The sequence below is a fragment of the Pantherophis guttatus genome, chromosome 4 (genome assembly GCF_059756535.1).
Source record: "Pantherophis guttatus breed Tessera chromosome 4, ASM5975653v1, whole genome shotgun sequence".
In the NCBI taxonomy this organism is placed as follows: Eukaryota; Metazoa; Chordata; class Lepidosauria; order Squamata; family Colubridae; genus Pantherophis; species Pantherophis guttatus.
This window is the reverse complement of record NC_142066.1, coordinates 108,024,490-108,041,434: the sequence shown is the minus strand read 5'-3', so window position 1 is coordinate 108,041,434 and position 16,945 is coordinate 108,024,490. Positions and strand designations below refer to the sequence as shown.

At 43.1% G+C, this 16,945-nt stretch overlaps 1 pseudogene; it reads left to right on the top strand.

The window, feature by feature from the left end:
- The first annotated feature begins 13,096 nt into the window (after positions 1-13,096).
- LOC148114286 (uncharacterized) lies at positions 13,097-15,907 on the top strand (annotated as a pseudogene).
- The last annotated feature ends 1,038 nt before the right edge of the window (positions 15,908-16,945 follow it).

Sequence of the window (16,945 nt, the reverse complement as noted above, 5' to 3'; positions counted from 1 at the left end):
TCATCTCCCTAAGCTCCTCGGAGAACCAAGGAGCTAGGTGAGTTCGGTGCCGGGTCAGAGGCCGCAAAGGCACGACACGGTCCAAGGCCCCGGCAGCTGCACTATCCCAGGTGGCCACCAGGTCTTCAGCCGAGTCATGAGCCAGAGTCTCAGGAAATGGCCCAAGCTCCATCTGGAACCTATCAGGGTCCATCAGGCGCCTGGGGCGGAACCACCTGGTCAGTTCCGCCTCCCTGCGGTGGGGTGCAGCGGTTAGAAAGTCCAGTCGAAGGAGCGAGTGGTCAGACCATGACAAGGGTTCGATGGCTATATCCCCTATATCAAGGCCACTCAACCACTGACCAGAGACAAAAACTAAGTCCAGAGTGTGTCCTCCTGTGTGAGTGGGGTCATGAATTAACTGAGTAAGGTCCATGGCCGTCATGGAAGCCATGAACTCTCGAGCCACCTCAGACGTTTCACCGATAGATGGCAGGTTGAAATCCCCCATAATAACAAGTCTGGGGGTGTCCACCGCCACCTCGGCTATAACGTTAAGCAGCTCGGGCAGGGCCGTTGCCACATGGCAGGGAGCCAGGTACGTGACCAACAAGCCCATCTGTACTCCACGACCGCACTTTACAAAGAGGGACTCACATCCGGCTATCTGTGGAACAGTGGTCTCCCTTGGATCCAGACCTTCCTTTATAATAACCGCCACCCCCCCGCCCCTGCCCTGAGCCCTCGGCTGATGAAATGCACGGAAGCCTGGTGGGCATATATCCACGAGGGGAACTCCCCCCTCCTGGCCCAACCAGGTCTCCGTAATGCCCGCCAGGTCCGCCTCCCCCTCCTGAATAAGATCGTGAATGAGGGGGGCTTTATTAACAACGGACCTGGCGTTGCATAACATCAGCCGAAGGCTCTGGCCCTGAGAATCTGGACAGCCTGGGGAACGAGAAAAGCATTGGGGACCGGAGTGCGCAATCGCTCTAAAATAGCGAGTGCGCATTCCCCGAACATGATGTGGTCCCCAGCTACCGCCATATCTGCCCCTCCCACTCACTATGCTGATGGAACAGCCCTCTTCAAATCGAACTCCAACCCCCTCCCCGACCTCTGGTTCTACGTCCCTAATGTCGCAGCCCTTCGCTAAGGCTGGTCTTGAACCCGGTGGATTTCCCCCAGAACCCACCCTAATCCCCCCCGAACCCCTTAAAATGTTTGTTAAAAACCTACTAAAAAACCCACTTTAAAAACCCCTCAAACTCTTCTTTGCTGCATGCCATCTCTCGGGGCTCCAACGCCCGTCATCAAGATAGGCCCTCGATAACGAAGAGGGCCAAACCTGCGAGAGGGGGGAATCTCGCAGGGCACGAAGGTCATTCACCGAGTACATCTGGACATCAAGGGGAGGTGATAATCCATGGCCAGTAGCCAGGGGACAATTTGATGTTATCACAGTCAAGAGTAAATGTCAGGCTTCAATAGAATTCCAATGAGACACATAGGACCTTTTCAATAGCTTTTCAAAATTGGATTTCAAATTTTGAGCATTTATGCTGTCCAGGACATAGTAGCTCTCAAAATATTGAAGGTAAATGAAGGCAAAAGCTGCCCTAGAAATATTCTGCTTTTTATATAGTCTCAGACACATACGTATGCACGCACACACACACATGCACAATAAGAGGGCAAAATTCATTGACAACATATTTTGTTGTATGTCACTTTTGAAAAATAGCATAACTATAAGATAAAAGAACAGCTCTATAGAGAACTAACAAAGTTAATTCAAAGAAGAGTTGAACTTTGAATAACATGAATGAAAAATTAAAAGAATTCAGATTAGATAATTTGTTGCAGTGCAGCAATATAGTACATTTTAATCTTGTTGGAATTCAAAGGCTGCAATGAAATTGTGATGGTGAATTTAAAACAATCCATAATCATGAAATTATCGGAAAGCATCAAGGATCAATGCCTTAGGAGAGGTCCATTGAAATGAAGAGATGTTGCATAAGAGCATAATAATATAGAACATGTGAAAGTTTTCAGATTTCAAGGAAATATCTTTCCTGGAGGTAGAATAATGATAATTGGTGGCAGTAAGAAGACCACTTTCCTCAACTGTATTGAATGACAGGTTTCTGCAAATGGCACATTGAAGTCAGATTGAAGCCACCTTTTCTGCCATGCTTAACAAAATGACACATTGAGGCAGGTAGGAGTATGTGGATAGTTTAATCCTTCTGAAATATATTGATGTAGAATCCTGTTGTGTATAAACAGTATATTTATGTGGTCAAAATGAAGAAGCATTGTTCTGTTCCTTGGCTCATAATTTTAGAATGTATAGAATTTGTCCTTGTGCAAGAATTCTATATGTTTATCTGATGAAGAGTTCATTGTGAGGAATTGCGATGGGGAACTGCAAAAATTATCTTTTTAAGAAATAGCTAATTAGTTAATTTATTGAGAAATTTAGTACAGGGTAGGCAATATTTTTACCTAGCATCTTACCTTCTTTCCTTCTGCCTGAAACCATAAAGATATGAGACCTTATTGTGTAGGACCAAAGTTTGGGTTTTGAGGTTCTAATTATTTATATTGGCTCTTATGGTTTCTCTTAGGGTTAAAGTGCTATTTTGTACTGTAAATGTTCCACTGCATCCCATGAAAGATCCATCCAAATTTGAGGAAATTAGAGACTGACAAAGATATCTCAAGCCCCTGCAAAATTAACCATTTTAGAAAAAAAAAGTAGATGGATCTTTCAGTGCAATTTTGTTTGAAAGACAAAATAAGATTTTGAAGGCTCAAGATGGTTTATCACTGGTTCAAGATTGTTTTCAAAATACAGTCTTCCAAACTGTCATACTCCAAATATGTTTGGATTGGGACATACATCTGTATATATTCTTGATATTTGTACATAAATGGAAGTTGGACAAATTACAAAAGAATAATAGTAAGTGATGAAAAGCAATGCTTCTATGGGAGCCCCCTAATATACTAATTCAAACCACTCCATTTAATCCTTCACTGCTGTTGACACCAACGGAGCCAAAATATATGCAGATTTTTTTCAAAATTTTGTGAATTCTATGGTTAAATATGCACCATATTTAAAATCTACAGTTTAGGAAGCAATGGAATTGAACATAATTTACACTGATTTTTTTTTCTTTGCAAAAGGTGATGAGAATTCTTGGCAAATCTTGTATTTGAATTCTTTCTTCCTTTCTTTCTATATAAGTTTTTACTTTTTATTGGCCAAGTGTGATTGTGCACACAAGGAATTTGTCTTTGATGCATATGCTTTTAGTATACACAAAAAGAAAAGATACATTCATCAAGAATCATAAGGTACAAAACTTAATGATAGGCTACAAATAAGCAATTGAATCATACTAGGAAACAATCAATATAAATCATAAGGATATAGCAACAAATTACAGTCATACAGTCATAAGTGGGAGGAGATGGGTGATAGAAACTATAAGAAGATTAATAGTAATAGTAATGCAGACTTAGTGAATAGTTTGACAATGTTGAGGGAATTATTTGTTTAGCAGAGTGATAGCAGAAGAAAAAAACTGTTCTTGTGTCTAGTTGTTTTGGTGTGCAGTGCTCTATAGCATTGTTTTGAAGGTAGGAGTTGAAACAATTTATGTCCTGGATGCGAGGGGTCTGTACTACATATGATATATACCGTATTTTCCGGCGTATAAGATGACTTTTTAACACATGAAAATCTTCTCAAAAGTCGGGGGTCGTCTTATATGCCGGGTGTCGTTCTCCTGTAACCAGGCAGACCAGCCCGAAAGACTCTGACGAGCCTTAAATGGCTCTGGCGATCCCAGCTTTGCCTGCTAATCAGGCAATTCAGCTGGGATCAGCAGAGCCATGGAGAAGGGAAAAACTTTTCCCCCTCCGGCTTGCTTACCTTAGCTCAGTGGTTGGGAGTCAAACAACCCTTTCACAGGGGTTTTGCAGGTGGTGCAATACAGAAAAACGAGTGCAGCCCTCGCCATCCGGAATGAATGGTGCTGTTGTGGCAGTGGGGAGGGGGCAGCAGAAGCGGGAAGAAGCAGCGTTTGCGATGGCTGGAAGCTGTGGGAGTGAAGCACTACTTTCATTTGTACGGCAACAGCATTCCGCCTTGGTATATTTGTGTCAGGAGTGGCGCAAGGCAGCCCTCCTCTCCTGTTGCCTGGGACTCAGAGTGGTAAATGGCGTCTGATTCGGAGAGCAGCTGGATTTTGCTCTCTAATCCGGATGCCAAATCGGCCCCCTGCAAACTCTCGTCTCTCGAGGAGCGCTCCCTGAAGCGGGGCTGGAAACTTTGGTTGGACTGCTTGAGAGAGGAGAGCTTGCAGGGGGGCGATCTGATATCTGCAATGGAGAGCGGCACCCAGCTTTTTCTCTCCGCTGTAAGAGCGCTGTAAGAGTGGCAGCCCTCATCTCCTAATGCTTGGGACTGCAAAATCCAGCTGCTCCCCGGACCAGTCACCATTTACCGCTCCGAGTCCCAAGCATTAGGAGATGAGGGCTGCTGCTCTTACAGCGCTCTTACAGCGGAGAGAAAAAGCCGGATGCCGCTCTCCATTGCAGACACCAGATCGCCCCCCTGCAAGCTCTCCTCTCTCAAGCAGTCCAACCAAAGTTTCCAGCCCCGCTTCAGGGAGCGCTCCTCAAGAGACGAGAGTTTGCAGGGGGCCGACCTGGCATCCGGATTAGAGAGCAAAATCCAGCTGCTCTCTGGATCAGACGCTATTTACCGCTCTGAGTCCCAAGCAGCAGGAAACAAAGGCTGCCTTGCGCCGCAAATATAGCAAGGCAGAATCCTGATGCTGCACTTTCAGCAGACAGATGAGGGCTGCCTTGGCCATCGGCTGGCGCAAATATACCAAGGCGAATGCTCATGCTGCACAAGTTCAAGTAGTACTTCGCTCCCACACTTCTTTCAGCCCTCAGTCTTGGGGAGAGGGAGATGCTTGACTTCCTCTCAGCCCCAAGACACTGGCTGGCCCATGAGATGAGAGAGAGAGAGAATGAGAGAGAAAGAGAGAGAATCAGAATGAGACAGAGAGAGAAAGAGACAAAGAATGAAAGAGAGAATGAGAGAGAGAGAATCAGAGTGAGACAAAGAGAGAAAGAGAGAGAAAGACAGAATGAAAGAGAATGAGAGAAAGAGACAGAGAGAATCAGAGAGAGAGAGTGAGAGAGAGAGAATGAGAGACAGAGAATCAAAGAGAATCAAAGAGAATCAAAGAATCAGAGAGAGAATGAGAGAGAGAGAATCAGAGTGAGACAGAGAGAGAAAGAGAGAGAAAGACAGAATGAAAGAGAATGAGAGAAAGAGACAGAGAGAATCAGAGAGAGAGAGAGAAAGAGAATGAGAGATAGAGAAAGAGACAGAGAATCAAAGAGAATCAAAGAATCAGAGAGAGAATGAGAGAGAGAGAGAGAAAATGAGAAAGAGGGGGGAGAAAGAGAATGAGGGGGGAGAGAAAGAGAAAGAGTGGGGGAAAGAAAGAATGAGAAAGAGAGGGGGAGAGAGAAAGAGAATGAGAGAGGTGGAGAGAGAGAGAATGAGAAAGAGTGGGAGAGAAAGAAAGAGAGGGAGAGAGAGAAAGCGAAAATGAGAGAGAGAGAAAGAGAGAATGAGAGAGAAAGAGTGGGAGACAGAGAGAGACAGACAGACAGGAGGGAGAGTGCCTGAAGGACCCCATCCCATACTGGGAGTCCAGGTGCTTCAGCAAGCAGTGCACTGGATTCGTATTAGTGGTCCACGAAATTTAAAATTATGAAGTTGGTGGTCCCTGAGGTCCAAAAGGTTGGGGACCCCTGGCCTAAGACCATCGGAAAACACATATTTTTGATGGTTTTAGGAATAACTTTATCGTTGGGGGTCACCACAACATGAGGAACTGTATTAAAGGGTCACGGCATTAGGAAGGTTGAGAACCACTGCCTTAGCTGCTTGCCTTGCTTCGCTTGCCTGAATCCATTCCATCAGCAAGCAACTCCCTGCCTGCAATCAAGCAGGCAGGGAGTTGTGGACTTCAACTCCCAGAATTCCTCAGCCAGCAAAACAAAGCTGGCTGAGGAATTCTGGGAGTTGAAGTCTAAAAGTCTTAAAGTTGCCAAGGTTGGAGACCCCTGTTCTATTGGGTAAGTTTTTTTCCCCTTTGGGATCTTTAAAAAAAAAAAAAGTTAATTGGGTTTTTTTTTAGTTGTTCTTTTTTAGACCTAGCCGTTTAAAGTTTAGGAAGTTTTAAATTTAGCTTTCATATAAAAATAAAAATAAAAATAAAATAAAATAAAATAATATTTGTGCAGCTTTCTGAGATTTAGTGTGTTTCTGTAGTGTTTCACTCTAACTACACAAACACACAAAATCTCACAAAGCTGTATGTGGAATTTTGTGTGTGTAAAGTGTGAAAGTTGGGTTTTTGGGCTTTGTGTGGCTGTGTGAGGTTCCTGCTTGTTGCAGGGGCCATTTTGGGTCTAGCACAGCTGCTTTTACATTGTGGATGAGCCAGTTGTGTTGTGTTGTGTTGTGTTGTGTGTGTGTAAAGTGTGAAAGTTGTTTTTTGGGGCTTTTTGTGGCTGTGTGAGGTTCCTGCTTGTTTCAGGGGCCATTTTGGGTCTAGCACAGCTGCTTTTACATTGTGGGTGAGCCAGTTGATGTTTTTTTAATTTTTATTTGGTGTGCGTTGGAAGAGGGGTAGTCTTATACGGCGAGTATAGCCCAAACCCTATATTTTAACAGGAAAATTTGGGGGTCATCTTATACGCCCAGTCGTCTTATACGCCGGAAAATACGGTAAGTACTTTGCACATGTGAAATACTTTCCTCTGCTGGATTTTTTCCATAATAAATATATCAAGTTAAACTGCTCAGGTCAGGGATAACTAATGCATTGACAAAATATATTTCTGGAAACTCTTCATCAGGTTGCCAGAGTTTGAACTTGTAGTTTGCTCCTGAAACCTTGTGTCAAAGGTTATTTTGCAACCTATAATAATTTGTGTTACTTTGCAACCTATAATAATTTGTGTTGGGATTTTTATTTACTATTGTGGTTTTTGGTGCATTGGGTTTTATTTTATTCCTATTCATTTAAAAATATTATGTTTTTAAAACAAAACCCAGACCTCACACTTTAAGTATGGCTACACACTTTTCTATCATTAGTCGTTTGTGCATCTTACTCTTGCCCACCACTTCAGTGTGACATTTGAATGATAATACTAGGTGAAATGTTTTTTATAACTTTCTGTTTGGAATGTATCAAAGACTTGTTCAGAAGAGTGAGGAATAAATCAGGCAACAATTATACATGCTAGATTTCTCTTGGAAGAGGAAAATTCAAGAACTCTGAATAAATTAGACCATGAGAATACTATCAGAAAACCACTTTCTAGATTAATTTCACCAAGGAAGGGACTGCCAATTTCAATTATATATTTTTTTATTTTTAAGGCATGTTTAGTGCTTGCTAATTTTATTTTAAATAAAAGAGAAACAGCTAGGTGATCCTTGATCTAGTAACTCCTATTTTAAATAGGTCTAGATGAAAATGTTCCCCATCCTCATTTGGCTCATAATGTATTGTCTGCAGTAAATAAGACATCCTAGAGGGCAAATAGAAATTTTTCTTTCTCTTCTTTCCTTTTGGCAAATAGGAATTTTTCTTTCTTTTGGAAAGCTTTATAAATTATGTATAAATTTCACATCAATTGATGTCTATGGTGTTATTAACTGAATCAGTGTTAATTTTTTCTCACTACCCACTGCATAAAAGCAAACAAAAGATAGGAACATTCTCTCATGACAAAAAGGAATATACCTAAAACTGCATTTTGTATTTCTTTCTGAAATGTTATTGCTACTTTTCACTAAATGTTGTGTATAAATGCCCATCGTTGCCCATCCCCAGGCATGATAAGGGTTAACACCATATCCACCATATTTTATTAAGGCTGTACATTGTGAGACCACCGAGCAAGCCGCAGACATCCTGACCAAACCTCTACCAAGTAAACAGCATGCTTACCTTACGTCTAAATTAGGGGTACGGGTGCAATACACACAAGCAGGTCCAACTGCCGGGCATTTAGAGGGGGATTTGTTGTGTATAAATGCCCACCGTTGCCCATCCCCAGGCATGATAAGGGTTAACACCATATCCACCTAGATCCTCCCCTGACCACTCCTTACCTCAGCTCCGCCTCCCAGGTACTTAAGACATGGTCCAGGCATCCAGAGGTCACTTCCAGCCACATACCTGTAATTGAAACATTGATTAATAAAGAGAATTGATTCACTGCATCCTGTGTTGGAGTTATTGGGTAAGATCCTAGAAATAAGTCACAAGTTGGTAGCAGAGGATGGTTTACCCACAACTCACAGAGATGGCAGAATCAGGAACCCAGACAGAGGCAGAGAAAAGAATGGCCACCAGACCCTACATCAAGCAGATGAAAGAACTGCAGGCTCTCGAAGGTGCCACAGTGAGGATCGCCACAACAGAAGATGATGAAGACTACGACCTGAGTCCACTACTCAGAGACGAAGGGCCAAGAGAAGAAACCTACCACTGCGAAAGGGCAGAGCCACAGAGCAATGAAGAATTCCGATCCACCATCCTGGAAATGATGGAAGCGACCGCCAGCAAAGAGGAGCTCATCGCGAAACTCCATGGCCTACTCGAGAGCAATGGAGCAGCTATGAGCATCCACCAACAAAGAAAAGAAATCACCAGCCCAGCAAGGGGAAGGTATCCCCAAGCTGAAGCTCCAGACATGGAAGATTTCATTTCCGCGCCATGCTCTCGGTGGCCATTTTGGAATGGCCAACAGCCAATGGGAAGCCGAGATTCAAACTGAATGGCGCGAAACAACGAGAACCCCAACTTCGATGGGGAAGAACCTGAAAATAACACCGAAGCAAGATCGCAAGCCTGCAGGGGCTCGCCCATTGAGCCCGAAGCAGATGAAGCGATCGAGAACCTGGCTGCAGCACTCGGCTCAGCACTCAAGCCTCCAACAACCAGAAAGAAACAAACCGACGCTCAACAACCCCAAAAGAGCAGCAGGGTAGCCATCGGAACCCTTGCAACACTCCAGCAGACACCACGCGGGACAACGCACCCCAGAAACTACAGCCAAGACCCAACTGCCTGCAGGACTGAATACCCGCAGGATTCGCACTCACCACCTCCCGCACCAACTTCCCTAGGCCGCGGAATGAGGAGAAGAAATAACAACTCACCAGCCACATGGCCTCCGCCAGGCTTCCCAACCCATCCGGAGGCCCTCCAGCATCGCCCAGGATCCGCCGCTGCCGCTGCTGCTGCTGCCACCGCCACCGCACCGCCGAATCCGGGAGATCCTTGACTTACATCCGCTGCCATGCCACCGAGCTCCAGGAGTCCTCGACCTGCGACCGCCTCGCCTCTTCCCGATCTTCGCCCAAGATGCAGGGGCCCAGCCATGGCATCCGACATCCAGGGAGGGCTACGGGCCCGCCAGGAGCGAGCCCAGCCTCCCACCGGCAGGCCTAGGCTTAGGCCTGAGAGCAGCAGCAGAGAGCTCCTCACCCGACGACCTTCGCGTATGCCCAGTCGCCACCTACAGGAAGAGAGAGGAACATAGAGATAAGTACAAGGAACATAGAGATAAATCCATTCAGACTAGCAACAAGCATTCCACCAGAATATTGCGAGTTCCCTCACATAAAGAACCATAGACAGCAGCAGACTGTAAGTAACATAACTTTTACTGCTGACAACCACAAGTTGAAATTAGATGGGTCTAACTTCTTGGAGTGGAACCATCAACTCCAAATTGTTTTTCTAAAGGAAAATATGTTGTATTTATTTGATGACCCACCAAAGAAATCATGGACTTTTGAGATTGACTGTTTACACCACAGGGCTTACTATCTGTTAATGTCTAGCTTATCACCCAGCATTTACCCCAGTCTTGGCTGCCACTTAACCATGGCAGAGATACTACAAAAAATATTTAATTTGTTCTACAGCAAAAGTGCAGCCACAACAACCAAAATATCCAGGGAATTTTACTCAGCCAGGCATAAGGCAGGGACACCCATAGGGGAGCACATACTTAAGCTAAACGCCACCAGGGCAGAACTCATACAAAGGGGGGAAACCATATCTGATGATAGCATGAAGAGCATCATCATAAACACTCTAGACCCCAGTTGGGAAAACTTTATTATGCAACTGGATAGCCTCAACATAGAGCACCTCTCTTTAGAGACATTATCCAACAGGCTGATAGCGGAGGACAGCCTAAGAAGGGACCGTTCATCAAGCCGTAGGGAGAACAGACCAATAAAAAGGATAGACTTTCAGACCAGGAGCCAAGACAAACCAGAATGCTTTAACTGCGGCTCTAGGAATCACTATAGGAGAGATTGCCCCAGAAACCAGAGGGACAGAGACTACAGCTATCGTAGGGAAAGACAGGGCCGAAAATCAGAACACTCAGACAGGCACTCCCCAGAAAGCAGGTTCAGGCGCAGGGACTCACCCAACCCCAGGGATAGGAGAGGATATACAGATAGCTCCAGGGATAGTCAGACTGGGTCACTATATGAACTTAGGGACCACCAACACTCACACACCCAAACAAAAGGAAAGAACACATGGCTCATTGACTCAGGGGCCACCAACCACACCAATAACAGAAACATACTGAAGTCATTTATGCCAAAGGAATATCACATCAATGTAGCCAATCAGAACAAGGTATTGGTGACAGGAGAAGGTAGCGCACCCATAGATGGGATAGGGAAGATAGAGGGGGTGCTTCTCATCCCTGAGATACCCCACAATATATTAGCCACGCTCAAGCTCAGTAAAGACTTGGGCATTGAGACAACCTTCAAGGAAAGGAAAGCATACATGACTAAAGGAAAGAAAAGCATAGGAAAAATCATCATAGAAGGGGGACTCACATACTTAGTACCCCAAGAACACACAAAAACAAACACTAACTCAGAAAGTAAGGAGAAAGGGACAATGGAAACTAGAAGGGGTGAAAGAGAACACACTGCAGAAGGCAAACCCACCTCAGACACAACACACAAAGAGAAACCACACATTGGCAAACCCATTCATGATGAGTGCGCCCACCTACGGCATAGAAAATTAGGCCACGCTAGTTTTCCAACAGTACAAAAAATGAATGTTCAAATGGCTTACCATTAAAGAACTGTAAAAATTATTTGGAGTGTTCTGTGTGCAAATGCTCAAAGATCAAAACCAAACCAAGGCCCAAGAAGGCCTCCCGCACCACCAATTCAATATTCTAATTAGTTCACATGGACGTGGTGGGACCCATGAGACCCTCTATTAAATACAAGAAGAGGTTCTTCCTAACTATAGTCGATGACTATAGCCGTTACGGATTTGTGTACACCCTCAATCACAAAAGTGAGGTGTTCCAAAAATTTAAAGAGTTCTACAAGAGAGTAGAAACTCAACATAACATAAAAATAAAACAAATTATGACAGATAGAAGCTCAGAGTACCTATCAAGGGACTTCTCCAATTGGACAAAGAAACACGGGATACTACACTTCTCCTCTTCGCCTTTTTCGCCATTCCAGAATGGAGTATCAGAATGCAGGAACGGCGTTTTACAAACAATGGTAAGGTGCATCCTAGAAGACGCCGGGCTGGGGCAACACTTCTGGGCAGAGGCACTCACATATTCAAATTACACACTGAACAGAATATGGTCAAGCGTAGTGAACAAAACTCCCTATGAGGTCATGTATAATAGGACGCCCCAGATAGCTCACCTACACATATTTGGGGTAACTGCGGATGTACATATACCCAGACAGTTAAGGAGAAAAGGGGACAAAGTGTCGAGGAGACTAAGATTCATGGGGTACGAGTCCGGAACCAAGGGGTACAGATTCATCGACAAAGACAACAGATTTGTCGTGTCCAGATCAGCTGTGTTCCACGAGAACACAAACTGGTCAAGAATACACCTCAACGAGGTGCTGCCCGGACAAGGAGCTGATGACAATGTTAGAAACAACAACAAACCAGACACAACCGAAAGCGAGACACACGAGAAACAAAAACCCAAACACAAAGGGGTCAACTCCAAAGAATGGAAGGAGAACCACCCCATCATAAAGGTAAAAGTAGATGCACTCACAGAGAGGGAAGCCCAAGACATGCACGACTCAGAAACAATGCCCAGCAGACCCATAAGACACAACAGAAACAAAATGCCAAAAAGATTCGACGATTACATACTTTCAATACACACAGGCACCACAACACCCAACTCATACGAGGACATTCTTAGGTTACCACAAGAGGAAAGGGTCAGATGGGAGGAGGCCATAGATAAGGAGATGAACAGCCTGAAAGAGTTAAACGTGTATACCCCATCCAGAGTACCAGAGAACAAAGTAGCCATTGGGACTAAATGGGTTTTCAAAATCAAAGAGCTAGAGGACAATAAGAAACTGTACAAAGCTAGGCTAGTAGCACAAGGGTTTGCACAGAGGTACCCGGAGGACTACACTGACCCACTCACCCACGGTCAGGGCAGAGAGTGTAAAAAGCGCTCTGGTAGTAGCCACAATCCTAGGACTAGAAGTCTACCAGTTCGACGTGCAGACAGCCTACCTCCACGCGAAGCTAGATAAAGAGATCTTTATCAGGGCACCCCCGGGGAGAAACACACAAGGGGAGGACACGTGGTTATTGAACAAAAGTCTGTATGGGCTGAAACAGTCCGGTAAGAGGTGGTACGAGTGCCTAGCAAAGATCCTCAAGGACATGGGTTCACAGCCACCTCCGCCGACCTATGCTTTTTCACCAAGAGGGAGGGCACATCCATAGAGTATGTACTCATCTACGTGGATGACATTTTGTACTTGGTCAGCATAAACAAAATTGTGACAAGTTTGCCAATCAGTTGGGGAAACACTTTGCCCTAAAGACTCTGGGAAAGGTGAACTCTGGGTGTCCAGATTGATAGAACTCAGAAGGGATTCAGGATCTCCCAAAGGGAGAAAATATTGGACCTGTTAATTAAATGCAACATGAAGGAAGCCAAGCCATGTGATACGCCCATACACATTGACTTCCTGAAACACATGAATGAGGAAAGTGAGACTTTCAAAGACAATACCCTCTATAGATCTGTTGTTGGGTCACTACTGTTTATAGCTAACTGGACTAGGCCAGACATCCTCCTGGCAGTCAACCTGCTATCCAGACATGTCAGCGATCCAAAGATGTACCACTGGGAGGGTGTGAAACGTGTGCTCAGGTATCTAAAACACAGCATGGACGCATATCTGAACCTAGAGCCAGAGATGTCCAAAGAACCCATCCTAAGCTCCTATGCCGACGCTGACTGGGCAGGCGACACACAAAGTAGAAAGAGCACATCCGGCTACGTGTTTCTCATCAACGGCTGCCCAGTACATTGGTACACCGGGAAACAAAACCTGGTAGCCACCTCCACAGCCGAGGCGGAATACATCTGTCTCTCCAAAGCAGCTAACAACCTGACATGGTTTGACGACCTGCTTACCAGCATCTGGACCGAACCGGCCTACCTGATAGTAATACATGAGGACAATAAGGCAGCCATAGACATATCCATGGCAGAAGCAGTAGGCCAAAGGTCCAGACACATAGACATTAAGCACAAGCATGTCAGAGAATTAACGAACATTGCTTTTATTAAGGCTGTACATTGTGAGACCACCGAGCAAGCCGCAGACATCCTGACCAAACCTCTACCAAGTAAACAGCATGCTTACCTTACGTCTAAATTAGGGGTACGGGTGCAATACACACAAGCAGGTCCAACTGCTGGGCATTTAGAGGGGAATTTGTTGTGTATAAATGCCCACCGTTGCCCATCCCCAGGCATGATAAGGGTTAACACTATATCCACCTAGATCCTCCCCTGACCACTCCTTACCTCAGCTCCGCCTCCCAGGTACTTAAGACATGGTCCAGGCATCCAGAGGTCACTTCCAGCCACATACCTGTAATTGAAACATTGATTAATAAAGAGAATTGATTCACTGCATCCTGTGTTGGAGTTATTGGGTAAAATCCTAGAAATAAGTCACACTAAATGCATCACTGATTTTTCATTATGCAGACAGAAGCAATCTGAAAGTGTTGGTTTTAATATAATGTGTTTCTATATGCTATTTTCAAGTCTTTGATATAATTTATGCATTTTGCATATATTATTTATTGATGAATTGAACTGAAACATGCAAGGAATTATTACTATTGAAGTATAACCCCATTTATATTCTTATATTGATTTTGGAAATGTTAATTAGATAACATAAATTGTGAGATTAAACAAATCATCCCCATGTCCTATTCACTACATCAGCTATTCCAAAAATTATGTCATCTACATGGACTGGAGTTATTTTAGGCCAATTGTTATCTATTAGGCCCACCCACCTGTCAGGATTTATTTAATTATTTATTTGCTGATGGTATTGCCATCATAAAGGACATCAAATGGGTACAAACTAAGATTAAAGCCATACAATTTTAAGATCTAAAAGCCATAAAATCAGAATGTTTTAAAATTAAGGCAACAAAAACAATGAGAAGAGACAAGAATTGGTCCATTTAGGATAACCATAGTAAAAGAAAGATCTGGGACACCATCTTGACTTCCCAGAGGAAATATCATCCATCAATATTGTAAGTAGTGAACAAGACAGAAGCACCCATTGAACAGAAGAGAAATGCCACTGTATGATCCCTCATGCAGCTATCAGAAGTATTATTGTAAAATCATGCCACTCATTTCCAATCCTGCTAGGTAGTCTAGAAATTAGATGGAGTAGTATTCAAGTCTTTTCAGAAATATGGGTTTTTCAACTACTTGAAGTAGTTTTTCACTCAACTATGTTTTTTCCTCTGTCTCCAAGTGCAAGTTATTTATCACATTAATCAAGGTATTTTCTGTCTCAGAATCAGTCTGAAGCCATATTGAAATGGAGTCATAAAGCATTGATTTTTTTTAGTAGAATCTACAGTCCAATCATCATAAACCACCTATCACTTGGCTTTCAAATCATTAATAATTGATCTCCCATTTTGTGGTAAGAGCCGTTCAAAGAATCCCTTTCATGTATTGGTTTTTACAACAGCTTCCTTGAAATTTATCTAGTCTCCTAAAACAAGATAAACTGTGTTTGGCAAGGAACTAGCACTTATAGTTTGAATTAATACATAGAGATCTTGTCCAAGTCCATTAACACTAATTTAAGCAATTGTGATTACTCAGAACCTCAAAAATTATCTTTGTTTCTGTTATATTTCCCAGTTATTTTTCTCCGAAAAGCAACCTTTTGCTACTCAGGGAATCAACTAAGCAATATCTTTAAACAATACACTAGAAAAAGGTATGCTAATGAATCATATTTTTAACATGCAACAGAATCATATTTTTAACATGATTTGATAATAATTATGTTAATCATATTTTATGTTAATTAAATGAAGTCAATGAAATTAAACTTCTTTTCAAATTTAGCTTCTTTTCTGGCTTTACCCATTAGGGTATAGAGTTTGGTTCCAATGTGTCATTTATAATGTGAATGCAACCTTCAAGTTGCAGATGATACCCAGTGATCTGATGGACTGTACACTGTGATCAGGATATTGGGTGAGGTAATTATCAAGCATGCAACCTCTCCTTGGATTTTGAATCAACAGTGTTAACTTTCATTATTTTTAATAGCTCATTTTGGCTAAGCTTAGTCTGTACATACTACAAGTATGTAACTCATTATCAGCGAGATCCTGAGTTCCACCCAAAACGTGCCCACAGCACATTTGGCAATTACCAGAAATGCTAGAGGGAGTCTGAGGTTGCATTTGCTTTGGGGTGCTGCATCTGTATTATTCTCCAACAGCAAGTCTACTTTGATGAAAATCAATGTTTTAGAACAATTTCTACCTTTTAGCATTTAGGTGAGGTGTGGAATTTTTGTTTCCTTGGCTGCTTTTAGACACAACATTTGTGGTGCATTTCTTTATCGCTGTAGAATATGTACATGATCAAGGAAGGAAGAAAAGCTGGAATGCCACAATGTATTTTTTACTGGAAATCACATGTTTCCAATCTGAAAATAAATATATTAGAATCAGGGTGTCTGTGGCTTTTGAGGAGAGATGCATTTTTTTATTAAGCAGCTAATCTCTGACAGCTTGTTAAACAGGGGAACCCATTTAGCAGTGCTGCTGATGGCTGGGGGAGGGGCAGATAAAAAAAGCACAAGAGCGATAAGAGTACATAATAGTGAATCAAATATTTATGCATTCTGCTGAAGCTAAGCTTATGTTCTAGAGGGAAAAGCCCTGTTGTGATGGGTCTTCCCCTTTGTTCTGAATATATTTTTCCAATTGCTCTGACACAGCTGTTGGTTTCACCATCACTCTGACATTGATGAGATTAGAAAGGAAAGGCCTGCCTGCCTGCCTGCTCAGCATGACCAATGACAAACACAAAGTTTGTATGTATTCTGAGCATGTTGCCCCAAGAGTAAGAGCCCTTTGGACCGTGCTTCAATATGCACAAATAGGTTCTTTCAAAATTTAGTAGCACAGAGCTGGCAGGCTTGACAAAGAGCAAATTAATGTCTTCCACTGAGAATATGGGTTACAAAGATTTAACTAGGGATGTAAAAGAAATTGGCCATGAATTTTGGGGGCTGTAGATCTGTGTAATTTCCCAGTATAATTTTGCTGTGGTATGAGGAGCCGTGTTGACTGGAGTTTACTATTGTCTGATCAGAAATCTGCAGGTGAAAAGAAACCATTTATCTGGTAAAGACATATTTCAAAAAGAATGAACATTTATAAAAATGCACAAAAGGGAACAGTTTATTATTTTA